The sequence below is a fragment of the Crinia signifera genome, unplaced genomic scaffold (assembly GCF_055691185.1).
Source record: "Crinia signifera unplaced genomic scaffold, ASM5569118v1 HAP2_SCAFFOLD_211, whole genome shotgun sequence".
Classification (NCBI taxonomy): Eukaryota; Metazoa; Chordata; class Amphibia; order Anura; family Myobatrachidae; genus Crinia; species Crinia signifera.
In genome coordinates, this window is record NW_028142104.1 from 11,906 (window position 1) to 38,759 (window position 26,854).

At 42.4% G+C, this 26,854-nt stretch overlaps 1 long non-coding RNA gene across 1 annotated transcript; it reads right to left on the reverse strand.

The window, feature by feature from the left end:
* Positions 1-26,854, reverse strand: LOC146053818 (uncharacterized). Its single transcript, XR_014467836.1, has 7 exons — positions 26,730-26,854; positions 7,994-8,037; positions 7,480-7,545; positions 4,043-4,108; positions 3,654-3,707; positions 1,942-1,974; positions 1-73 (listed from the first exon to the last, which is right to left on the reverse strand). It is a non-coding gene; the product is annotated as an uncharacterized LOC146053818 (long non-coding RNA).

The following is a 26,854-nucleotide window of genomic DNA, read 5'->3' on the forward strand; positions in this document are numbered from 1 at the left end:
CCACCAATGTAGTAACTGTTCCCAAAAGTGAAGAAATTGGTAATTTTTCTAATAGTTGGTCAATTTGGCCATTCTGGAAACACAAATTAAGTTTATATACATTGTTATTATTTATTTTATATTGCATCCATTTTATCAGTAATGTATTTCTAATATAACATGGAACTGTAAGTAACTAATGGGAAATAACCTCTGTGAATATATGATACAAGTTACAGTATAAACTCCCCATCAGGTATCCCCAGGTCCACACCTTTCCATCTCACCATAAAATTAACCTAAACCTTAACACTAACTTATCTAATAAAAAAGACACGGACACAAGTGCTGGCGTTTCAAAATGAATGTCAATTTATTTTGACAATTAAACTAACTATATATATAATGGTGGCGGCACCAAAGAACGGTCATTATAGGAAAGTGGGGTTAAAGATGTTACCATACACACCATCGCTGGTGATCGCTCTCCCCGGTCATCCACTCGTGCTAGTGGTGACCACCACCCCGGGCGGGAGCATGGCCGATGACCATCGATGTCAGGAGAGAGCGACACCCCACTATCTACACACACACATGAAGATCTTACAAGGATGACCGTTCTTTACCGCCGCCGAAGAGAAAAGAAATAGGGAAGGGTGGGCGGGGCTTTTTCAGACAGAGGAAGAACTTCCTGTGAGTATGTTCCTTTTCTTCCCTGTCTATACTCCTCCCACAGCTCTGATAGGCCTTGTGCCCATCCTATTAACATATCAGCTGACCTTCCAGCGTAACCTGGGGAACCATCAGGGGTTTATGCTCACTCAGTGCTTACTCAGCATTCGTGGTTCTTTTGCTTTAAATGAGAAAAATGAATGCAGAAGCGCCATCAACACTGTTTTTTTTCCAGTTGCACATTCCAGGAGGTATTCCAGTGATCCTCTATCAACATTGAGGCTGCATGGACTTTTAGACAGTGCCTTGGGACTTTCTAAACCCTTTCTTTGTTTTTTTGTTTTTTTGTATGGCGGCACTGTGAAGATGGCGGAAGCAGTTGTTGCTCCTTACAGTCATTGTACTTGATTTTTTCATACATACAGTAGTGCATCCCATATTCTGTGTACATCAGCACTTTGAAACACAATAGAATCATTTTCTACTTTTACTGTATGTTGTTATTTAAATGATGGCTATATTCTGCATGTTAATTACTATATCATACAATGCTCAAATTCTAGTAAACTAATAACTGGATTCAGTATTGAATCCCGGCGGTCGGGATCCCGGCGTTCAAAATCCCGACGCCGGAATCCCGACAGCCGAAATGCCGACAAGGGGGGGACGTGGATCGCCCCCCCCTTGCGGGCTCGCTGCGCTCGCCACGCAGCGGGCCCGGTGCCTCGCTACGCTCGGCACACTAATTTATTCTCCCTCCAGGGGTGTCGTGGACACCCACGGAGGGAGAAAGTGTCGGCATTTCGGCGGTCGGGATTCCGGCGTCGGGATTCTGAATGCCGGGATCCCGACCGCCGGGATGGTAACTGCATCCCCTAATAACTCTATATAGCATATTTACATATACTATTTACACAACCCCCTTGATGCAGTGTCTCTTTCTGCTCTTTGCAAAAGCTAGATAGTAACTATGCATAAACCAACATAAGATAACCCCAGGTATAGAAGGACAATATTACATAAACACAGACGTCTATATTCTTTAGAGAACAATTCAATAGTCACTTGTCACAATATATGGGATGGCACTGAAAACAAATACTAGACATGCTTTTAATTTAATTACAATATTCTTTAATTTATAGATTGGCCTATAGTATATTGGGCACTTGTAAAATAAATATTTTTGTAATTTTTTTTTATTTAGTTTGTTTAAAGATTAGTTCCTTTTTATGTTGAGAGTATGTTCTTTAATTTTTTTATTATTATTATTATATGTATAACACTTACCAATATAAAACCAATAGCCTCCTCTGGTATTTCCTAAAAAATATAAAAACATGAAAATTATTACATTTGGATAATCTTTTAAAAAATGAATGATTTTTGTTAGCCAATTGTGTCAACGTTTACACAATTTGCACATATTTCTATCAATTTTGTAGTCACACTAAAATAATTGTAATACAATTAGTGGTATAAAGATAAGACTTCTATATTGCTTATGGGGACACTTGCAATTTATGTATGGTGTACTAGAGTTATGGCCAATGATAGCTATACTAATGGTAGCTGGTCAATTAAAATCAACATTATAAACAAATCACTAGTTTAGCCATTGAAGGTCAAGTTCTTCCCATATGCAGACTCCTGCCACCAGGCTAGGATCAACAATCATTTCTTAACATCGGGTTCTTACATAGATGGTGTGCCATCATCAATGGCATTGAAAGAATAATGTACATGTTAATGGTTTGAAGAGCCATCAATGGTTATATTTTTTTATAAATATATAAAAACATATAAAGGTCACACACTCAATACTACTTAAATATAGTAGAAAACTGCTAATACTCATACATGGCACATAAAACACTGGTTGCTAGGGTTCTGTTATTGTAAGTATTAATGGCACCAGCTGCTCCTCATTGCATCTGCCAGGTCTGTAACACTGGGGGCAAGCTGGATTGACTGGCAGGTGCTCCTCTTTGCAGCTGCAAATACAGTAGGAGGATCTCAAGAAATAGAGGGGTCAGGAAGTCCCCTTGAGATGCACAGTATAGCATTATCTTACAGTAAACAACAAGTAGATCTCATTAGATGCAACCATGTCAGGAACATGCTTAAATGCCATCCAGTTTACTTTAGCGTTTTGTTATTTATCAGTCATTTTTTAGACATGCAAAATAAACAATGCATGTAAAAGTTACTAAATTAATGTTAATTCTAAGCATTCTATGATTTGTAGCATTGGATAATACTGTATATTACCACCAAAGCCAGTGCAAGGTTCTATGGCACTCTAGGCAAAACTTCAGCTTACTGCTCCCACCACCCACACACCAACGTTGACATTTCATAAGTTGGGTGAAAAGTGTGGAGGTGATGTTTTAGAGGTCCCACACCTGCCATTTGCTTTAAGTTTGACAAGGATGTATCTCTGAGTCAGGTATGGTATACGTTACCGACGGTCAGGATTCCGATGTTCGTTTCTCCAACATCAGAGTCCTGACTGTCATATAGCCTGAGCTGTGGGCTCAGTAGAAAGCTGTGCTTGCTGTCTATTCTATTCTCCGTCTGTGTGGGTCGTGGACCCCCATGTGGGAAAATAGAACGTGGAAGTCAGGGCTATGACTGTCGGCTTACAACCTATTGGGATTGCGAGGTCAGAGAAATGACTGTCAGAATCCCGACTGTCAGTCACTCATCCTGCACTCCTCAGAGTCATACTTAATTTTGTGATACTCTGACTCTGGTGCCGCCCAGATTCTAGAGCCCCTAGGCAGTTGCTATCTGCCTAAGTGGCCTTGATTGCCACTAAATAAAGATAACTAGCAAAGACCGTAACAATAGATAAAAATAAACATAACATGTTAGAATCTGTAAAATAACACCATTTAACATTACATTTAAATTCAATATTTTATAGAACTACAGACATTGTTTTCTTGTGTAATTCATGAAAAAAAATGTTTTATGTATGTATATAAAAAGAACCTTACCAAGAGACGTAAAAGCTGTGGCAGTGGACATTGCAACTCAAGGGATAATAATTTCTGGTGAAAAAACAAAAACAAAATATAAAAATGACAATATACTGTACAGTGTTTTTTTAAACTTTTGAGATAAAGTTTAATATGATGATATGTATTTTTTAAGTTTCTTCATGTACTGATTTTATTATTCCAACAAAAGTATTACTGTATCTGGGAAAATATAGAATTTATACTTTATATGTTGAAATAACAATATGATCTAATATACAATGTGCATATGACATATTAAACCATACTGTATATGTTGCATTATTTTTTAGGTGTATCTTCTACAAAACATTATACATATATGTTATTCTTTAAATTAAATTAACTAAAGAGTATATTACAATTACCAATAAACGGATCAAATCGAAAGCTATACATTTCTGGATTGCCGGTTTTTCAGCTTCAGCGCTGTTCTGCAAATGTAAATAAACATTCTTTCATTATTGTATGCCATATTTGTTATGCATAAATATCCACTCATACCTTAGGTTATACAAGTAAATCAGGTTTTATATAGTATATGTCTTCTGAACATCAAACACACTCTAACACTAAAGGTACACACTAGTACACACTACACAAATCATATCTAGCAACGGTCCTTTTATTGAGATGATCCCGCATCCTGTCCAGGATAGGCATTATCCCACTATGGGGAAGGGGGTATTTGGGAGTCCCCCCTAATACCCATTGCTCTGGTTAGCAGAGCATCAGGGAACAGACACTGTGCACATGCGCACAGTGTTTTTTTACTGCATAGGGTTGATGTGGGGCATTGCCAGCAGCTCTCTCAGCACAGGCCATGCCCCAAAAAAGTGCCAAAAATGGTGGGTGGCCTCACAGAAGTGCCAAGGACATAGGTCAGACCCCCTGATCAAGAAGCCATGCCCCTCATTTGGGAGTGCTACAGATATAGGCCACTCCGCCTGACCATGAAGCCATGCCCCTTATGGTGCACTTTCGTGTCCCTCCTCCACTGCCACTAATGTGGGGGGTATGCACAAACTAAACACACTACAATTATGTGGCTGAACAATGGGAAATCAAGGCATTACCCAGATAGTGGGGGGGGTGGATTATTAAGTCAACTGTGTCTAGGTCGACAGTCAATAGGCTGACCACTATTGGATGATAGGCAGTAGGTCCACACATGAAAAAGGTCCATATGGACTAGGTCAGGGGTCCTCAAGTTACTGCAGAAGGTCCTCACATCACATGGTAGTCATCAGACCGCACATTCACAGCAGCATTGTGGAGGCACACAATGATGTGAGGAGTCTAACAGACAATTGAACAGATTTTTAAGACTCCTTAAATCACTGACTGAGATCAGAGAAGTTATCAGCCTGATGGTCAGCTACATGGAGTCGCAACCCCATGCTGAGAAGGTCGGAACCTTCTTTGGTTTCAGGACACACACTTTGAGAACTGCTGGTCTAGATGGACATTGAGAAAAGGTTGAGACAAGCAAAAGGTTGACATATACTGAAAATAATCAACTAATGAATACATAGTTATTCAGTTTTTTTTAAATCAGCAATCCCATTTTTGTGTTTATAAATAGCAAATGAAGGGGGTTATTCAATAAGGATATGAAAAGAAAAATCTTTCTCTAAAGGGCAAAACCATGCTTAACTGTTAGACTTGGGTGAGTTATTTTGTTTCAGTGCAGGGAAATACTGGCTGCTTTACTCTTAGGGGTAAATTTACTATGATGGAAGTGCTATTGAAGATGGGATTTTGCCCATAGCAAACATTCAGATTATACTGTTAATCTTATTTATTTAGCACCTTCTAGAAGATAATAGATATATTCTGATTGGTTGCTAAGGGCAACATCCCATCTTCAATAGAACTCCTATTTTAGGAAATGTACCCCTTACACTGCAATATACATTTAATTTTGAACACACCTGAAGATTTTGCTTTTAAGATCCTTCCTGAATAACCACTAAGATATTTATAAGCATGCATCTGAATTTCTCTTAGCTGATAAATTGTAAATAATTATCTCATTTTCAAAATCTCTCTAAAGAATATTATTGTCATCATTTTTGAACCATGTCTTTATAGCAACAAAAACAACAATTGTTGGTACTTCTTTACTTTCACGGCGCCACTAGATAGGACAGATAGGACAGATAGGACAGATAGGACAGATAGGACAGATAGGACAGATAGGACAGATAGGATAGGATACGATTTGTATGCGATTTGACATAAGATATCGCATAAGATATAGGATAAGATTTACTATCCATTTCATTACCCCACTATCCACTAGGGCGTGGAGTGAGAATAGAATAGTGTGGCGAGCGCAGCGAGCCACCGAGCCCGAAGCGTGGCGAGCGCAGCGAGCCCCGCGAGGGGACACGGAATGTATTTTATGGAATTGCATGCAAATGGCATGCGATATTGGGGACTTGCTTTCAAACAACATCCGTGTCCCCTCGCGGGGCTCGCTGCGCTCGCCACGCTTCGGGCTCGGTGGCTCGCTGCGCTCGCCACACTATTCTATTCTCACTCCACGCCCTGGTGGATAGTGGGGTAATGAAATGGATAGTAAATCTTACACTATATCTTATGCGATATCTTATGTCAAATCGCATACAAATCGTATCCTATCTAGTATCCTATCTGTCCTATCCTATATCTTATGCGATATCTTATGTCAAATCGCATACAAATCGTATCCTATCTAGTATCCTATCTGTCCTATCTAGAGTGGCGCCGTGAAAGTAAAGAAGTACCCAATTGTTCAATACTGAAAACTTATAGAAGCTCATAGAATGAAGACAACTGACGGGATGGATAATAAATGAATTCAGAAATTGAATACTTGGAAAAGGCATATTGAACAGGAGGAGAGTGCCATCTGAGAATGTATAAATAAAGAGTAAGAAATTATTTCTTCCAAATTTTTAATGAGAATGCAATATTCCTTTTAGAAATATATGATATTTATCCTGGAATATGTATGAATGCATATAGGTAGTCAGTTTGTGATGTATGTATAAGTTTTATTTTTTGTATTGTCTTGTAATAGAAATGTTTTCGATATACAAAACATATCTACTGTATGTCTTAGAAATTAATCAAAATCTATAAATAAGAAGAAATATGATTGTCATAATCACAAAGATGTCAACATATTATGCAATGCCCTTCAGAATATTCTGTGACATTGAGGGGTGGGGGTGAGTTGAACAAAGAATATGACAGAACAGAAAGAGATTATATGACTTGTACCATTTGACTGTGGTTGCTATAGTAATTTAAGACATTTTACAGAATTATAATCATTACTAACAACCTTAAGTAACGAACCATGGAACATGGTAAGTTCCAAGATTCTACTTCATGGGTTTGCTGATTTAAACTTATTTGACAGCTTTACCTATTTTCTTCATTTTGATATTCTGCAATTGTCTGTGCCCTTGAGCCATCCAGAACCTTCCCAGGTGATAGAATTGCATATGATTTATTTCATACTGTCTTTTTTATGTGCATAATATACTGTAAGTCAAGCCATTATTAAACAGCGAGGCTGCACCAGCACCTACTGTAATTCATACCTTAAAGCAATAATAGCAAAAAGCAATTTATGTCAGTTGTAGGTGTATGATAAATAAATAATCTATTAGATACATTTGCAAAATTATTACAATGAGAACAATGAATAATAATCATTTAGCAAATATAGTCTGTATTTTAGAAATGTATTTATATTTTAATAGATTTTGTGACATATCTTAGTATTTTAGCTTTCCATGTTAATATTTACCTGCAACGTTTCATATTTTTCTAATACCCCCTGCAATATTACAGCAACACTGGCAGCAGCTTCTTTCTGAAACAACATAAATGATAGTTTTTTTTTTAATCCCCTGTAACAAAATGGTTATTAAAAATGATCTGCTTTTTCTTGAATAAGCAAATCATATTATCAATTTCTTACAGTATATGTAATATGTTAAAAGTTTACATCACATGTACCAACATTGGCAATCCCCTGATTACTGCTGTAAAATAAATCCTGGTACTTATATGTTAGTTGGGCATGGGGGTATGAGCGTACTAACTATAGTGGGCGCCCAACTAACATATAAGTACCAAAATCCCTTATTGGAATGTATGAGATATGTTTAAAGAATTTTTTATTCAATTCATATAATGATTTAATTTTAGTAAAGTGATGCAACTATACAAACAGTCATGCTGGTTATAGTGTTTGTGAACAATTATGGTGTCAAGATTTGAAATACTGTAATGTAAACTATTTTAAAAAAGTTTCTTACACTCAAACCACTCAGTTTTATTTGGTTTCCGGGGATGGTGGCTCCTAAAAAAGAAAAAATAAATAAGCCAAAAATTGCATTTATACAGTAGATTTGGTTATTCAGTAAAACATTTTTCACTCTGCTGTACATAGAGACGAATATAGGTTTTTAGTCAAGTTGCAAATCAATGTGTAGTAGATATGCAGGATCACACTATAGTCGTCTTGTCCCTTCAATTGTATACAGTATCTACAGTATGGGAATGCAACAGTGAAATATATGAAAAAGGTTCTCTGAATAATTTATTTCTGATCCACAAAGATATGGTAGTTAGATAATTAGTATGATACATGCACACATACATACATACATACATACATACATACATACATACATACATACATAAGTACATACACATACACTTAAATACATCTTAGTAATAAATCCCCTTAAAAACATATCATTCCAACATCTTATGCATTGGGCCATCCATGGCACCTGCATTGGATAGCATAGCACTGTTTAGGGGCAGTTGAATATTAACTCTACTGCAGTTTTATTGTGTTAACTGTACTGTAGTTGTACTGTAGTTGTTGGAAAACCATCATGTTATGACCTTTGTATTTAATCACACCCTTCTCTTAATCATATTGTTCCACTTATACAAGTGGGACAGTTTGCCTCAGTGATTTCAGCAAAGTAACCTGAGATATGAGGCAGAGTAGCTTAGATGTTTCCACTGACAATAAACTCTAGGATCTATAGGAGATAGTGGGTGAAATTTAATAGGATGAGCGATGCAGGAAGTGAGAGACTTGATAAGAAATCCCTAGTATTTTTAAAGCGGCAATCATTTACAGTTCGAAATTAAACTGGTTTTGCAGTGTATATAATTGCAGCTTTAAAAAAAATGGAGATTTCCTACCAAATCTCTCAGTTTCTGAATCTCTCCCCCTATTAAATTTGTCCCATTATATTTCTCTTTTGAATCTCATAAGAAATGTATTTTAAATAATCTTTTGCTACATATGGCTGAACTTTTCTGTAATCAAATGAGTTTTATAATAATTATATCTCAAATCAGTTATATTTCAAATCAAACATTAATCAATAAGCATACTTACCCAGGGAACTGGTGAGGCCGAGAAAAACAAGAAAGATGACAGCAATCTTCATGGTGAGAATATGGGTTGTCAAGCGCTTATTCACAATAACAAGTGATAGCTCTCTGAAGTAAAGCATTCAGTTCTCACCTTATATACACTCAGGATAGTGCTTGAGGGTGATCTTGTCATTTTCCTTATTTGTTGATTGGCATGGCACAAAACAATGTCATTATAATCTCATTAATGACAAGGATGTGGTACTTTTTGTCAATATTTATCATCATGAATTTAATTAAAAATGTGGAATTTTAATTTCTGAGTTATATAACTATTTATTTAACTAGCTTGGCAAATGAATCACAGTTGTTTTGTCCCCTCATTGTATATCACAGCAGATGATGTTGGTGTGCTAGAAATAAAATATAGCAATCATTTTTGCTGACCACCTTGCAGCCTACTAGCCCTCTTACTGACTAATGAGCATTGCTGTACCTACATCCCCACTGTGTTCTGAAGCATTCCCACTGACCACTTCCACTTCACTTCACTGTATTTTCATAGCAACAAAATATGAGATTCAAGGGAGAGTAGAAGGAGATCGATGATGATACACCCTTGGATCATTGATATCGGATTATCCTACAGACCAGGGGTGGGCTTTGGTATATATTGTTAGATAAAAATAGTGTTATTTACTTGACTGTTGTAATTTGTTTTATAACCTGGTATTTATCTATTTCAGGCCTGGCCAACCTGTGGCTCTCCAGATGTTGTCAAACTACAAATCCCATCATGCCTCGCCACAGTTTTGCTATAAGGGAGTGTTTAAACTGTGGCAAGGCATGCTGGGATTTGCAGTTTCACAACATCTGGAGAGCCACAGGTTGGCCTGTCCTGATCTATTTATATTGAATAGACATCCTTTATTACCATGTACGTTCCCATGTACAATCAACCTGGTACTTTTATTTGATACTACCTCTGCAGTCGTTAACATCATACCCCACTACTGGCTAAGGTGTAGCATGACCAGTGAGGGGCCAGGTCAGTAACCAGAGAGGAGACTCCTGGTGAATAGCTGGTATGATAACGCAGTCTTAGTGCTTAAACAGCAGATACACAGGAGCCACCAATTGTGGGAGCACTTACTCACTTGGGCTATTCTTGGCTGCAAATAGTTGAGTTTAATTCACCCTCAGAGGGTTTTGCGTCTATTTAAATATAATAACTTATAACCAGGGCTATTTTTGTGCAGGCTCCAGCAGGAACTGTGGCCCTTATTCTAGCTCACTCTTTCTGACAAAATATTTCTGATGCTGTGTACACACGGGGGAGATAGGTGCTATAATCGCTGTGAATATGGTCGCAGGCGACCATATTGCCAGTGATTGGGAGTGTGCCCCGGCGATAAATCTCCGGGTGCGCACTCCCATTTTCTGCCCCATTGTAATCGCTGGTCGCAGGAGCTTGCTCCTGCGACCAGCTAATTACCTCTGCGGCACCCCCAGCAGAGGTTCGTTTTCAACAGCGACCATCTCTGGTCGCTTGTTGAAAAAGAGACACTGAGCAATATATTGCTCAGCAATATATTGCAAGCAATATATTGCTAGCAATATATCTCCCCCCGTGTGTACGCACCTTTAGATGGACAAAACCATGAGCACTGCAGGTGAGGCAGGTGTTACTTGTGCAGAGATAATTAGATTTGGGTGGGGTTTTACATCTGCCTCACCTGCAGTGCACATGGTTTTGTCCTTCTAAGAAATATTTTGTCAGAAAGAGTGAGCTAGATTATTCTGACAACAGTTCCTGCTAGAGCCTGCACAAAAATAGCCCTGCTTATAACCAACATAGATCATCTAGGTGTTAGACCACATGGGATAGCTGATCCCTAGGAATATTGTGAATGCCAAGGCAATCAATAGTTAATTAAAATAATTGGGATCAGCATTGTACTATTTTCACCACCAAAGAATCATTAGATGTATTAAAAATAAAACAAAATGGCAAAAATGCTGATTTGATATTTCATTTGTTTTTTAAAAATGTATTGAAAGTGCTCTATTCCTTTTAGATAAAAAAGCCCAATAAAAGTTATGTTTTAAACAAATACACTTATCATACAATTATTACTGTATAAAAGAGTGTGCCCAAAAAGGCACATTTGTCTTTCCGTTTGCTTCTAGGCAAACAAACCCCCTTGTATTCAATCCTTTATTACCACCATAATGCCATAGCATGCAGCTAAGACACTATTTGGTACAACAACCATGAAGAATAACTGAATATTAGGCTACTTTCAAAATAGATAACTTATCAATGCAAAAATCAAATAATATAAAGCATTTAGCTGTATATTTTAAACACATTTGAACTCTGCAGCAATATACTGTACAAATAAGACAGACTTGTTTTCTTGCAAGTAAATTATATTGAGGTTTTAATATACAAATACAGCAGACAAAATGCCGCCTTGTGAACTTTAATAACAGTTGATAAAAGACATACAAAATAGCCAAGAAATGTCAAGGCAAATATTCTGGAAGATAAAAAAGTCTAAAACATTATATGTTGACAGCGATGACAAAAGGCAATGGTCTAAAAAGGAAACTGACAAGTACTTTAACCATGTATACATGTAAACATGGCTTACTTCAAAAGTAAGTTAAACACAAATCAATTAGAAGAAAAAGTAGAAAAATAGAATGTAAACAACAGACAGATAAGGTACACATTCATGAGAAGAAGGGGAAGGGATGGGGGCACCAGCAAGGAGCCAAATGATCAAAAGAATCTCGAAGCTCAAATCAGGGTTTTTTAGCAAGCAGGTTTGTAGCATTCTTACCAGAAAACCACACCTTTGTGTACTGTAGTCACAAAACTGATCACCGGAGGACATTATAATTTTATCCATTGGATGAAACAGTTATATCCTCTGGAACCAGATGATAAGGTTCAGGTGAGAGTTAAGGTTCCCATAAACCTGTGCAAGTTTTTACATGCTAGCATCGTGTGCAATACCCTGGCAAGTGACCCAACAGCTCCCCGGCAGCTAGATCACATGCGATTCATCATGGCCCTTTTTCAGCAGTGCACATGGGTTTGCCCATTTTGAGAAAAAAATTGTACTTCGATCAGATCTGAATAAGGCCCATATGTAGTCCATTTACACTTGATATACCAAGGTATCGCTCCTATTTTACACTAAAGTTTGGCAATGGAGAATAATGGCTCACAATCAAAAGTTTATTAATAGTGGAAACTACATGTTTAGAGAGGCTATAGATAACAATAACTGTTCAAAGGGCTGCAAACCACAAATCTCTATAGAAAGAAGAGTTTTTGATTAGAAAAAAATGTTTGATCTGGACATAACAGCAAGTCTCACTATTGATTAAAAGCAATTGCACTTGGATATTAGTAAAGCGCATCACCCTAGAAGAACCAATAAATTGTCTGATTCTAAATATCCCTGACTGTGATCAACATTATGAATTCAACTTGTAAACCATAGGTGGAAATGCTATTTTATCAAACAATAGAGTTAGTCGCGAATGAGCCAGAGAAACAAAACCAGTATACATTTCCCTAAGTTTTCTCCAAGTCCATATTGTGGGCCCAATAGTCAGATATACTGTAGGAGGTTAGGTAATTGAGGCAACCAATGTAAAACAGTCAAGGGAGAATGTAGGAAGGAGTCCTCCAATATTAACTGTACTAAGAATCATGTTTGGTTGAGTTTAAACATGATCTGCATCGCTCTAACATGCTCATGTTTTTTTTTTTTTTCAAAATAAACACTGTAATGTACCTAAAATTGTTACGATCCACCTCCAGCAGGTCGATGTAACACTGCAGTTAATATGTTCTTTGTGGGTTTTGTATTTCTTCCCTGTATCAACACTCCGGGTTTTGCTGATCCACCTTTCCTGGGTTTGATGCACACCTTAGTCTTTGGTTGTGGCTGCCTGCTAGGCATCTGAGTATTTAGGCATTTTCCCAGCATTGAGACCCTGCCGGTTATAGCTTTGTTTAAGCCTTGTCTGAGTCAGGTTAAAGTCTTGTCAGAGTCCTGTTATAGTTCTGAGTATTCCAGCAGGCACTCCTCCCGGGTGTCCCTTGAAATCCAGCCAGTACTTGTGTAGTTTCACGGCGCCTGTAGATCGCATGCGATATCACATGCGATTTGACATCCGATATCGCATGTGATATCGCATGCGATTTACTATCTATTTAATTACCCCACTATCCACTAGGGCGTTGAGTTGATGTTATAAAGTGTGGCGAGCTCAGCGAGCCACCGAGCCTCAATCATGACGAGCGCAGTGAGCCCCGCGAGGGGACACAAAATGTATTCGACGGAATTGCATGCAAATGGCATGCAATATCGTGAGTCGCTTTGAAACATCAATCCATTAGCCATTAGTCAGGACATGCTGGGTTCACATTCTGCTTTGTATCTGTAGTTACAAGTGTGGGTGTGAGGAATTATTTATTTTTATAACAGCTTCTTGCATTTTTTCAATCCTGGGACTTCAGTGGAGGATTGCTCCCATATTCTTCCACTCAACTCCCTGGTATTTCTGTCCACTTGTTATATTGTCTACCACTGTCTGTCTGTTTGTTTTCACGAGTTTTAGTGAGTTAGCCTTTTGTCCGTCTCTCAATCTCGGTTGATGCATTGTCCTACATAAGACCTGGGGGCATCTGGATTGGAGCTGGCCAAACTCGCCCCTTCAGATGCGGCTGCTCTAGGTGAGGTCTAGCACTGCATGCATCAATCGACCACTGGGAGAGACAACAAGGTCAGGTGTGGTGCGTGGTCAGTCTCCTTCCGTATTAGCACACGGGGACTCCCCAGAGTCCTTACATCATAGCCGGCCAACAAAAGATTTCTGGAGCTGACTCCAGTCCAGTCTTGTCTAATCCAGGCTTGTCCAGTTCAGTGTTGTCCAGTCCAGTCTTGTCTAGTGCAGTCTTGTCTTAGTCCACTTTTGCCTGGTTTGCCATAGTTTGTTTTGTTTGGTTTTTGTTTGAAGTGCATGCAGGAGTCTGTGGTGGGCTTAAACATGGTTTTCAATGCCTTAAAACCTGAGCAGTTAGAGGTTCTACAGCAGTCCCTACTGCAGTTGCAAAAACTTTTAACCAAAAATGTTCTTATCCTCCCAGAGGTCGTTGGGGTTCATTCAGCCCAGTCTAAGAAATTATTAGATAGTGAGTTCTCAGAAGGAGACCCGGAAGAGGCATAGTGGGTATTTGTGGCCCAAGCTCTCCTTAGAAGAGCGAAAGCGGTGCAGAGACCAAAATCTGTGTCTATATCGTGGGGGTTTAGGCCACTATATTCAGACCTGTGAGTTGCACAGGCCAAAATGTGGTGACAAGTCCTGTTTTCTAGCCAAACTGAATCAGGTTTCAAGACCTACAGTACTCCTGTCTCTACTGTGGCAGAGGTAATTGTCCCAGAACGTACACAAAAAAGCACTCTGAGCTATAATTTGGGTCCAGGGACTAGGGAGCTCCATTATAGATTCAGGAATCAAAGGAGGCTGTTTCCCTTATCTTTCTCCTTTCCTGTAAAATCAGAGCTGCAAATCCCAGTTGGGGAGTCTCAGGTGTCAGTCCCAGAAGGGGTCTCGCATGGCACAGCCCCAAGGGAGGTCCCAGAAGCCATTACCCTTTATTGGATCTCAATAGGCAAAGCCCCAGGTGGGGGTCGCAGTCCTGAGTGGTGGCCCAAAGGCCACATCCCCGAGTTGGGGTCCAAAGGCTTACTCCGGCCCAGAAAGTGGTTATGTCTGATCGGACTCAGAGAGGGACTCCAGCCGTGTTGTCTCACAAGGGGACTTCAGTCATGTTACTCCAGAAGGGGTCTCAAATGGCGTTGCGCCAAAATGGGTCCCAGAATCCATACCCCCAGGACGACACTGAGAAGGCCACAGACTCTGACAAGATCCCGAAGGCCTCAGTCTCAGCTAAGTTCCCGAGGGCCACATCCTCAGCTGAGATCCCGAGGGCCCTAGCCTCAGCTGAGGTCCCAAGGTCCATAGCTTCAGCTGAGGTCCTGAGGGCCACTGCCTCAGCCGAGGTCCCAAATGCCACTGCCTCAGCCGAGGTCCTGAGGGCCACTGCCTCAGGAGGGTTCCTACAGGTCACAGCCCCAAAAGACGTCTCGAAGTCACAGCCCCAGAAGAGGTCTTGAAGCCATAGCCCCAGGAGGTGTCCTCAAGGCCACAACCTCAGAAAGGGACCAAAGACCACTGCCCCAGGAGGGGTCCTAAAGGTCATAGCCCCAGAAGAGGTCTTGAAGGCCAGAACCCCAGAAGGGGTCGTCAAGGCCACAACCTCAGAAAGAGTCCTGAAGACCACTGTACCAGGAAGGGTCCTGAAGATCACAACCCTAGAAGAGATCTTGAAGGCCATAACCCCTAAGGGGGTCCTAAAAGTCACAGCCTCAGGAGAGGGTTCAAGTGACTTTACCCAAGGGAAGCACTTCAGCCAGTAAGTGTACAACTCCCAGTCCATAGTTATTGCCACTGGATGTGCTTAACTGTCTTCTCTCTACAGGAACTCTCCTAGAGTTTCAATTTCAAGGGGAATGGAACCAATTTATGTTGAGATTCCTAATGTGTCTAGGCATTCAGGTAGGAAAGGGAAGAATCATCTGGTTGCTTGACCTATATTTTTTGAAGATTATTTTGAACCAGAGATCTCTTCCCCTTTCCTGGTGTTTCCAAGCGGGCACACGGTAAAAAGAAGTATAAAAATAAACGCTGGCTTTTGCCTTGCCCTGCTTGTAAAAATGTATTTTTATCCGGTCTTATTGTGTCTAGTAGCCACCTTCAAGGGGGGGGGGGGGGCACTGTTGTTTCTGTTTATCTTGTTTTGGTAAGTACCTGCATGCCAGGGTTTCGGATGTATCCCTGATGTGGGAACTTGGTATTGGGGTCCCTTTACACATCTTCAAGAGGGGGTACTGTTATGATCTGCCTCCAGTGTGTCGGTGTAACTCTGCAGTTAATATGTTTTGTGTGGGTTTTGTATTTGTTCCCCAGATCAGCACTCTAGGTTTTGCTGATCCCCCTTTCCTGGGGTTGATGCACACCTTTGTCTTTGGGTGTGGCTGCCCTCATTGAGACCCTGCCGATTATAGCTTTATTTAAGCCTTGTCTGAGTCTGGTTAAAGTCTTGCCAGAGACCTGTTATAGTCTTGAGTATTCCAGAAGGCACTCCTGCCGAGTGTCCTGTGAAATCCTGCCTGTGTCAGGGAACCATTGCTGTAGTCTGAGAGATCCTGTATTAACATGGACCCTGTCTCACAGAGATAAGTGCTGGGTATTCCACCTTCAGTATTTCAGCTGATCCCTGTTAGAGTTGACCTGTGTGGAATTTATATCAATGAGATATTATTACAGGTACTGGAATTGGACTATTTCCAGTAGTAATTTAAGTAAGTATAGTCACTCAATTTTTAAAAGGGGAAGAGTTGAATGGACCATTCAACTCTGCCCATTGTGCTTTCATGAAATTACTTTAGACCACACTGAACATTGGATATAGTTATAAATATAAATATAAATAGACTATATCGCAGTAAATCAGGATGATCTGTTATTAGGGTTGACCACAATAGGGAGCTATGGTACCAGGAATGGAATGGTGAAGTAATTTTAATAAGGCCTCAGATTTCTAAGCTCTAAAACTAGTAAAATGTGTGGTTTCAACCCATGTTTAGGATATTACAGAAATTAAAAATGTCTATTTATATTTTGGAATTGTATGGGAAAAAATCAACATACAATTTTACAAAATGCATTTATTATATATGAATTACATATGAAAACTAATTGTTTGAAACTACTATATTGAGATTTAACAATGAAATACAGTACAATATACAATTTTGCATTGTGTTGTACATACACTGTGCTTTATATGAAAACTACTCATTTGATATAACATTCCTACTCCTAACATGACACTGAACAATTAAATACTTTGAAATGTTTTCACACCTCTTCTATCTTTCATTAAAAAAATTCTTGAATGTGCTAAATCTGCACTCTACATCACATGAGGAAATGGATGTGAATTTCATGGCTGGTCTTTCTATAGGGTTCAAAAGCAAAGCTCCCTGCACTTCCTCTTCACAGAGAACCAGACCCACTTTTTCAATCTCTTTGGAATTGGGATTGCCCGGCAGCACAACCTCAAACTTCTTGGCTATGGATACCCAACTTGTCCAAGAGCCACTTCCGTCATTGGCAGTGTTACTTTTCCAGCTTCTTTATTGCACATTCCAGGTGGGAAAAGTTAGCTCAACACTTGTAGGACTGGCACTGAGTTTAAAGTTATCTGTGCATCTAAAATAGTAATAGATGCACACCCATCTAGGGCATCAGTAATCTCCTTGTTACTCTCAGAGTTTTCTGCATAATACGTTGCAGCTGAGAGCCGCTCATCCACTGTGGCTATCATTACACTGCTGACCGACAGTGGCAAATCTAACATGGCCAACATAAGAATTGTAATGTGTCCCACAAGCTATCTGTACAGTTTGTGCAGCCAAGTAAAGATTCTACCAACAAGGAAACATAAACTTTATACATAAAGTCTTTGTTTAACATTAAACATCCGTGTATTTTCTGCACCCGGAGCATAACATTATTTTGGCTAGATTCACTTTCAGCCTTATTTTGATGTGGTTGGATTTGATGTCACTTTCTTGGAAGCAGCAGTGATATCGCTGTTAGGTAATGCAGAAGGATTTATATATTAATTGCAGATGGCTGCTCATGCAGTGGGGTTATTCCACAAAAAAATCAACACAGGTAGGGGCATGGCTTGGCTGGCAAACAAGGCAGACGTGTCCCTCAAGAGCTCCAGCAAAGCTCTGAATTGATATCTTCCCTTACCCATTTTTCAGGCCTCACAAATCTTTCTCTTACCCAGGGGAGGCTTGCCCAAGTCTTTAAAGCAGATAGGCAAGGTGCTGCAGAGTCAGGGTTAGAAGCTCTCCTCTTCCTTGCAGTTACCGGCCTTTCCACACTGCCAATACCTATAGGAGCCTCATTGTTGAAGCCACATCGGGGGAGAGTTGAGCCCGGGATGCTCCCCCTCAAGACCGGGCTGTGCATTGATCCCCCCCGCCGATCGCCTGCTGAGCACAGCGGTGACACAATGTCTGGGGTCCCAATGAGGCCTGCTGCAGTGGAGACTCTCGGCTGGTACTGTGGGGCAGTGGCCATATTAGAGAGTGAGCTGAGCAGCAGATGGAGGGAGGGAGCTATCAATTTCAATAGCAGTATAAGCTCCCCTGCCTTTCTCCCTCACCTTTTCTGACAACCATATACTGTAAATGTGGACATTTTCTCCCCATTCCCCTCTCCTCCATTCAACTGTGTTGAAGCAAAGAGAATGTTCTGTGCAAAACACAGACAGGATATTGAGGTATTTTTTACAGTTTCTATCAGCTGATTGTTAGTCAGTCACTGCTGCTCCCCACATAGCTACCCCCACATCTATTGTTTTTTAACCTATATAAGGGTTGCTATTCATTGCAATTGCTACTGGGTTCTATTAATATGCAGCTGGATCCATAAGGAACCCATATCTTATTGTGACTGAACTTTACCTTAACGTAAGATAGCTTAACCTAAAATAATTCACATGGACACAAAATAAACCACACAAATGATAAATAAATACAAGGACAACCTAGTGCTAGGTTTCAAAAAGGTCAACAGACATTTATTGATTGGTGACCTTATTTGAGCTAATATTAAATTAAATTTGAGTTGTAATTTTAACTAGATTTGAAATAAACTTTAAAATAAATTTGGAGGATGTCAGAGAGAACGTAGCTACCAATGCCAGCCCAGTCAACTTGATCTTATCCAAAAACCAAGGAGGGGCTCACAACACTCCCTGGCCTGCATAACCTGCATTTTGTGGGACCAGTGGCATAACTAAAAAATCTGCCCCCCCAAGCCAAAAAAGTTTCCTGCGTCGTCCCCCCCATAGCATTCTAGTGAAACAAACAGAGCTGTTTCTAGACAACATGGTTTTAACAGTCAAAATAGGCCCACCAATAGATATTTAAAAAAAATAAAATTTCGCACATTTCAAAAAAGTATGTGCGGCCTCGCTTTAAGGGTTAATGCCCTTTAGAAAAATGCCACACACTGCAATGCCCATTAACAATATGTCACCCATCTTAATTTCCCTTAAACATTATGCCACACACAGTGATCTCCAATACACATCATGCCACTTATCGCAATGACCATTACATAATATTTGACACACCGCAATGCCATTAAACATTATGCCACATACCGCAATGCCCATTACACAATATGCCACACACCACAATGACCATTACATATGCCACCCACCGCAATGCCTATTACACAATATGTTACACTCCGTAATGCCCATTACACATGGGACACTATATATATATATATATATATATATATATATGAGAGAGAGAGAGAGAGAGAGAGAGAGAGAGAGAGAGAGAGAGAGAGATTCGTGGACTGGCACTCTCCTCGGCTGGTTCTATTGCCCTGGTGCCTACTGGACGTGTAGGTAGATCAATATCAAAGCAAGACAGTGGCACTCGTGGGTCTTGTACAAAACTTGTATTAGTCAGGCATTACAGAAAATGCGAAAGTGAACCGACGTTTCGGAGCCTAGCTCCGTTTTCAAGGTGCTGGGAAGATTTACTATCATTCAGCGAGGCTAAGGGAGGGAAGGGCAGGGGGACAGGCGGTAAAACTTTTTACTTTCTTTGTCCAAGTCACGGCACTGCTGTACCGCACGCCCCAATCCTAACTCTCAGGACAGCTGCTGTGCTGCCTGCCGGGGAGTCGGAGACCAGGGAGGAGGACAGACTGAGCCTTGAGCCATGGGAGGAGCTGCCCGCGGCACAGCAGCCCACCCGCGGCCATCTTGTTTTCTGGCAAAATGCCAGTTTGCCGCAGCTGACAGGTGCTCGCAGCCCACCAGCTGATAGGCGCCAACCACAGCGCTTGTCCTCCAAGCCACCGCGGGGGCTGCCTCACGGTGGCTACGCCACTGTGTGAGACCCACCACCCTTTAACTTGGCAGATCAGAAAGCACTCCCACACAGGAAACGCCCTGTGTCCAACCACATAGAAAAGGACACACTCGCTGACCTACCAAAAGGGGGTGCACCACAATGACCTGTTATGCCATGCTTTGACCGCTGGCTGGTAGAGACTTCCTGCCAATCTTGCTATAAAGAGCCGACAGCAATCGCACCCAAAACTGAAATTAGTGCCAAAATCCCATACAAATCCATGGTGTGCGGGTGGGGCTTCCAAAAGGCAAAGAGGAAACCACATGACCATGAATATATAAACCTTTAAGCTGAACTCCAATTATCCTTCCCATAGGCTGATTTCTTATCACCCAGCTACCACAGCACAACCCACCTGAAACTGAAACTAGCCTTACACTTGCTTTTCAGTAATTGTCCAAAAAGATAGGGCTCTTATGTGGCATAGTGCTTATGCAGCCGTCAGCCAGTTTTAGCATTACACTGACCTTTGGTGATATTTCTTAATGCAGCTGACACAAGCCTGGTCTGCAGAACCACCTAGTGTCCTACAGAAAATATTAGCAATCTGCTCTAATTATTTCCTGTAAGGCAACTGAATTAAGTATAGCCATGCTTTAAGAAGTCAAATATTTAGCTCGCCAACACCTACTTCTACTATGGAATGTCATATCATCTATTAACCCAAGTAGTTCCTCCTCCAATTAATATATTAATCAAGTTATTTATTTTTAGTCGGGATTTATCATCCCCATTTATTTGCTATATACGATATTCAGATAGCTCAGAAACAAATCTCTCCAAGCTCTTGGGTAGACAAAGTCTCATTCATCCGGAGGCTAATCAAGCCCTTCAATCAGCTATTGATTTTTACTTACTAGAGAACAATCCTGAGGAGACATCCACTTTTCATTTCTATTGCACCCTTAAATCAGTCATATGCAGCTCAGCGATCCAAATCGCTGCTAAACTTAAAAAAAGACTGTAAGAGAAATTTTGGCAGGCTGAATTAGAAGTACTCACATTGGATAGCGCTCACAAGGCTAATCTACAAGATAAATCACTACTTAAAGCTTTGACTGTTGCTAGAGATAAGGTTAATGAATTCTATTGGCAGAAGTACAGCACAAGCTTAATAAACTAAACCAAACATATTGGGGGACATTTACCAAAATGGATTCGTAGAAAAAAGGTGTATTCGTAGGGAGAAATACACCTTTTTTTTACGAATTTGTATTTACAATCCCAAAAATACAACAATTCGTATTCCTAAAGATGGAACATTCGCATTTGTATTTACAAATACGAATGTCTACACCATCGATAGGATATGACAGAAATCACCATTCAAAAGAATGGTGGTTCCTGATGTACTAAGCAGCCGTACTGATAATACGGCTGCTAAGTAGTGTAAAACACCCACGCAAATACGACAGGAAAATACACCCTGCTTTCCCTGTCATATTTGGCAGAAGCCTGCACGGATCAGTCAGATCTGTGCAGGCTTTAGTGTAAAAAAAATAGAAAAAAAAAAAATAGAAAAAAAAAACGGCGTGGGGTCCCCCCCACAGCTGTAACCAGCACCAGGAGCCGGGGCCGGTAATTAAAATTCAGGGAACCCGACAAATAGGGGTTCCCCGATTTTTAACAACCAGCCCCAGGCTCCAGGTCCGGGGCTCGTTCCCAAAATACGGGGGACAAAATGACTAGGGGTCCCCCGTATTTTAATAACCAGCCCCAGGCCAAACCAGCCAGCAGGGTAATGTCACAGCCGGGGGACACTGATTATATAAGGTCCCGCGGCCAAAACATTAACCCTACCGACCAGTCAGCCTGGCCAGGGGCCCTGGGGGAGTGGGGACCCCCCCCCCAATGAAGGGGTCCCCCCCCCTCCAGGACTTACCTGACCAGGCTGAAGCCTGGTGCTGTCCTCGATGCCCCTGGGCGGTGGGCATCGAGCTGATAGTGGTGTAAAAATAAAGATTAAACTATTGTCTAATACTGGGGCACTATGAGTCCCAGCAAGCCTCCCCCGCAAGCTGGGACTTGGAGAACCACAAGTCCCAGCCTGCGGGGCATTAAAGGGCCCGCTGGGTCTTGTAGTGCCACAGTATTAAAAATAGTACAATAAAACACACTGACACATACTTAAAATAAAACTTTAATACATACAAAGCCCACACATACTAATACTTACCTATCTTCTTTCCGTAGGTAGCCCTGGTCCTGATGTCCTGCAGTCCTGTGTCGTCTTCGGGATCCATGTCAACCGTCGCTGTCCATGTCAGCGATGGCGTCCCCGTCCGGATCCAACGAAATCCATGTGGGAACCTATGGAAGGAAACCATACTCACCTGTCCCAGCGCGACGTAGTCCAGGTAAGGGTCTTGGCAAAAAAACAAACCGACACCCGAAACCAGACCGGACAGCAGGAGCCGCATGGTGTTTGTGTACATCGTGCGGCTCCGCCTCCCGAATATCGATATTGGCCGCCTTGCGGCCTAGCGGCTCCTGATTGGCCGCTAGGCCGCAAGGCGGCCAATAGCGGAATTCGGGAGGCGGAGCCGCACGATGTACACAAACACCGTGCGGCTCCTGCTGTCCGGTCTAGTTTCGGGTGTCGGTTTGTTTTTTTGCCAAGACCCTTACCTGGAATACGTCGCGCTGGGACAGGTGAGTATGGTTTCCTTCCATAGGTTCCCACATGGATTTCGTCGGATCCGGACGGGGACGCCATCGCCGACATGGACAGCGACGGTCGACATGGATCCCGAAGACGAAACAGGACTGCAGGACATCAGGACCAGGGCTACCTACGGAAAGAAGATAGGTAAGTATTAATATGTGTGGGCTTTGTATGTATTAAAGTTTTATTTTAAGTATGTGTCAGTGTGTTTGATTGTACTATTTTTAAAACTGTGGCACTACAAGACCCAGCGGGCCCTTTAATGCCGTGCAGGCTGGGACTTGTGGTTCTCCAAGTCCCAGCTTGCGGGGGAGGCTTGCTGAGACTCATAGTGCCCCAGTATTAGACAATAGTTTAATCTTTTTTTTACCTCACTATCAGCTCGATGCCCACCGCCCAGGGGCATCGAGGACAGCACCAGGCTTCAGCCTGGTCAGGTAAGTCCTGGAGGGGGGGGGACCCCTTCATTGGGGGGGTCCCCACTCCCCCAGGGCCCCTGGCCAGGCTGACTGTTCGGTAGGGTTAATGTTTTGGCCGCGGGACCTTATATAATAAGTGTCCCCCGGCTGTGGCATTACCCTGCTGGCTGGTTGTGCCTGGGGCTGGTTCTTGAATTACGGGGGACTCCTAGTCATTTTGTCCCCCATATTTTGGGAACCAGCCCCGGACCTGGAGCCTGGGGCTGGTTGTTAAAAATCGGGGAACCCCTATTTGTCGGGTTCCCTGATTTTTAATTTCCGGCCCCTGCTCCTTCAGCCTGGTGCTGGTTACAGCTGTGGGGGGGACCCCACGCCGATTTTTTTTTTACATTTATTTATTTTTCTATTTTTTTTTACACTCTGCAGCCTGCACGAATCTGACTGATCCGTGCAGACTGCCTGTACGAATTCGTATTAGCGGGCGTATATATGGCCAGCTAATAGGAATGGTTACACCATCGGAGGGTTACAAAGCAGTCGTATCTGACTGCTTTGTAATTTCCCCTCCGGAACACGACTTTGCATACGACTGAAACAGTTGTATGCAGCCGTAGGGGAAATACCAATACGAAAAAACTAGGTTTTTCATATTGGTAAATTTCCCCCATTATTTCTATAGGGAAACGTGTTGGTAGGCTTCTTGCAAGGAAATTAAGGGTTAAAAGGGCCAAATATTTTTTTTTTTTATGATTTATTCAGAGAATGGATAAAAGATCCTTGACCCCAAAGAAATTGCTTATGTCTTTGCAAAGTATTATGCTAAACTTTATAAACTAAAAGACAATCCCATTAGCCTCCCAATTTAACTCTTCTGTCTTCCCTCATTGTCCTCAGAGACCTGCTTGTCTCTTATAGAACCTTGGATGCTGGATGAGGTTCACAAGGGTATTGACTCGTGCGTCCCAGTCTAATGGAGTCCCTCTCAGCCACCGCTCTGTTTATTAGACCCTGAAAAATCTTTACCACACCTTCTCTACATACTTCAAGAATATTCAGGTACCTCTTTCTATAAACTGAATACTAATAAGACTTAAACTCTCCCACTTAATATTCCCCCCACATATGTCGCTAATTTAAAGGCACTATATATTTAGCCCTGCCAACGCTTTCTATATAGAGAAAAAGTGGGCCCTGCCCACTTCTATCTATAGCAATTCCACAAACCTTCTGGCATTACGCTCCCAATAATCTTTATCTCCCCTGAAATGTGTTGTTTTTTTTTTGAGGAGGGGGGCAATTGTCTTCTTCTTTTATTTGTATGTGGCATTGTTTTTTAATGTGATTTTCTCCTATTATTCCCCCTTTTTCCCCCTATTTTTTCTTTCTGTAACCCCTTCGAAAAATGCCATGTGTGCATAACATTCTAGGGGTTCTGCCATGTGTGCAAAATAATCCCAGGATACTGCCACGTGTGCCAGATAAATCCAGGGATGCCGCTATGTGTTCCTTCTCATTTCAAGAGTGACGCCATGTGTGCCATATAATTCCAGGGGTCCTGTCATGTGTGCCGTTTAATACCAAGGGTGATGGCATGTGGGGGTGCCACCATGTGTGCCTTATAATTCCAGACATGCTATGAGTCATGTAGAATTCCAGGCGTGCCGCCATGTCTGCATAAAATTCTAGGGGTTCTGTTATGTGTGCCATATAATAACAGTGGTACTGCCATGTTTGCCAAATAATCCCAGGATGCTCCCATGTGTGCCAGATCAGTCCAGGGGTGCCGCTATGTGTTCCTTTTCATTTCAAGAGTGCTGACATGTGTGCCTAATAATTCCAGGGGTCCTATTATGTGTGCCATTGAATACCAAGGGTGCTGCCATGTGTGCCATATAATTCCACAGGTGTTGCGATGTTTGCTGTCTACTTTCATATAATTCCAGGGATGATGCTCTATGTTGCTATACAATTCCAGGAGTACTGCCATGTGTGCCATATAGTTCCAGAGGTACTGCCATGTGTGCTAGATCAGTCCAGGGGTTCTGACATATGTCCTGTTAAATTCCATGCATGCTCCCATGTGTGCCAGACATTTTCAGGGTTGCTTCCACTGGGCATATCAGCCCAGGGGTGTGACCATGTGTGCTGGGCTGAAGCATGGGGGGGGGTGGCGGGGTGCTGGGTGATACAGTGCGGGAGGGACCTGGGTTCGGCATGTTGCTCCACTGGGGGGGGGTGTGGCGGGTGCTGGGTGCGGTACTCTTTACCTAGAACGGCGCCCGCGATTAGTATCGCGGGCGTCGGGGGTAAAAAATCGCGGGCATCGCGGGTACATTAAAAACGGGTGCGACGCGATGCCCGCGATGCCCGCGATTTTCCCATAGGGATCAATGTTAAAAGTCAGATTGGACGCGATTTTAGTGTTAAATGCCTCAATGCCTGCGATTTTTACATAGGAAACAATGTTAAATGGGCCACAGAGCCCTAATAGTCCCCCTGAAGTCTTAAATGGCCCCCACAATTTTTAACGCCACCCCACGATCAACGTGAACCCGAAGCGTAGCGAGCGCAGCGAGCCCGCGAGGGGCGGCGGTACGCGTCCTCCGACCTTTTCATACCCCCACTATCCACGTGGGCGTGGAGTTGAGAATAGAATAGTGTGGCGAGCGCAGCGAGCCACCGAGCCCGAAGCGTGGCGAGCGCAGCGAGCCACCGAGCTCGAAGCGTGGCGAGCGCAGCGTGCCCCGCGAGGGGACGCGGATACCTTCACAGTTATACGCGTCCCCTCGCGGGCTTCACAGGTGTCCGTGGCAACGTGGACACCTGTGAAGCCCGCGAGGGGACACGTTTACCTGTGAAGGTATCCGCGTCACCTTGCGGGGCTCGCTACGCTCGCCACGCTTCGGGCTCGGTGGCTCGCTGCGCTCGCCACACTATTCTATTCTCAACTCCACGCCCACGTGGATAGTGGGGGTATGAAAAGGTCGGAGGACGCGTACCACCACCCCTCGCGGGCTCGCTGCGCTCGCCACGCTTCGGGTTCACGTTGATCGTGGGGTGCCGTTAAAAATTGTGGGGGCCATTTCAGACTTCAGGGGGACTATTAGGGCTCTGTGGCCCATTTAACATTGTTTCCTATGGAAAAATCACGGGAATTGAGGCATTGAACACTAAAATCGCGTCCAATCTCACTTTTAACATTGGTCCCTATGGGAAATCGCGGCCATCGCGGGCATTGCATCGCACCCGTTTTTTAGTGCATTCGATGGTCGCGATGGTCGCGATGGGCGCCGTTCTAGGTAAAGAGTACCCTGGGTGATGCGGTGTGGGAGGGACCTGGGTTTGGCCATGTTGCTCCACTGGGGGGGGGGGGGGGGGGGGCGGGTGCTGGGTGATGTGGCAAGGGAAGGACTTGGGGATTCTCCTGCTCGTCCCACAGACAAAGATACAGAGAGCTTACCCCTGCTGCCGGCATCCTTGCTTCTCTGATCCACAGGCCCGCCGACAGGGGGAGGGGGGTCTGTTTAGTCTGAAGTCCCGGGCCCTGACAGAGAAGGGGGCCTGGACCTGGTCCTACAACTATAA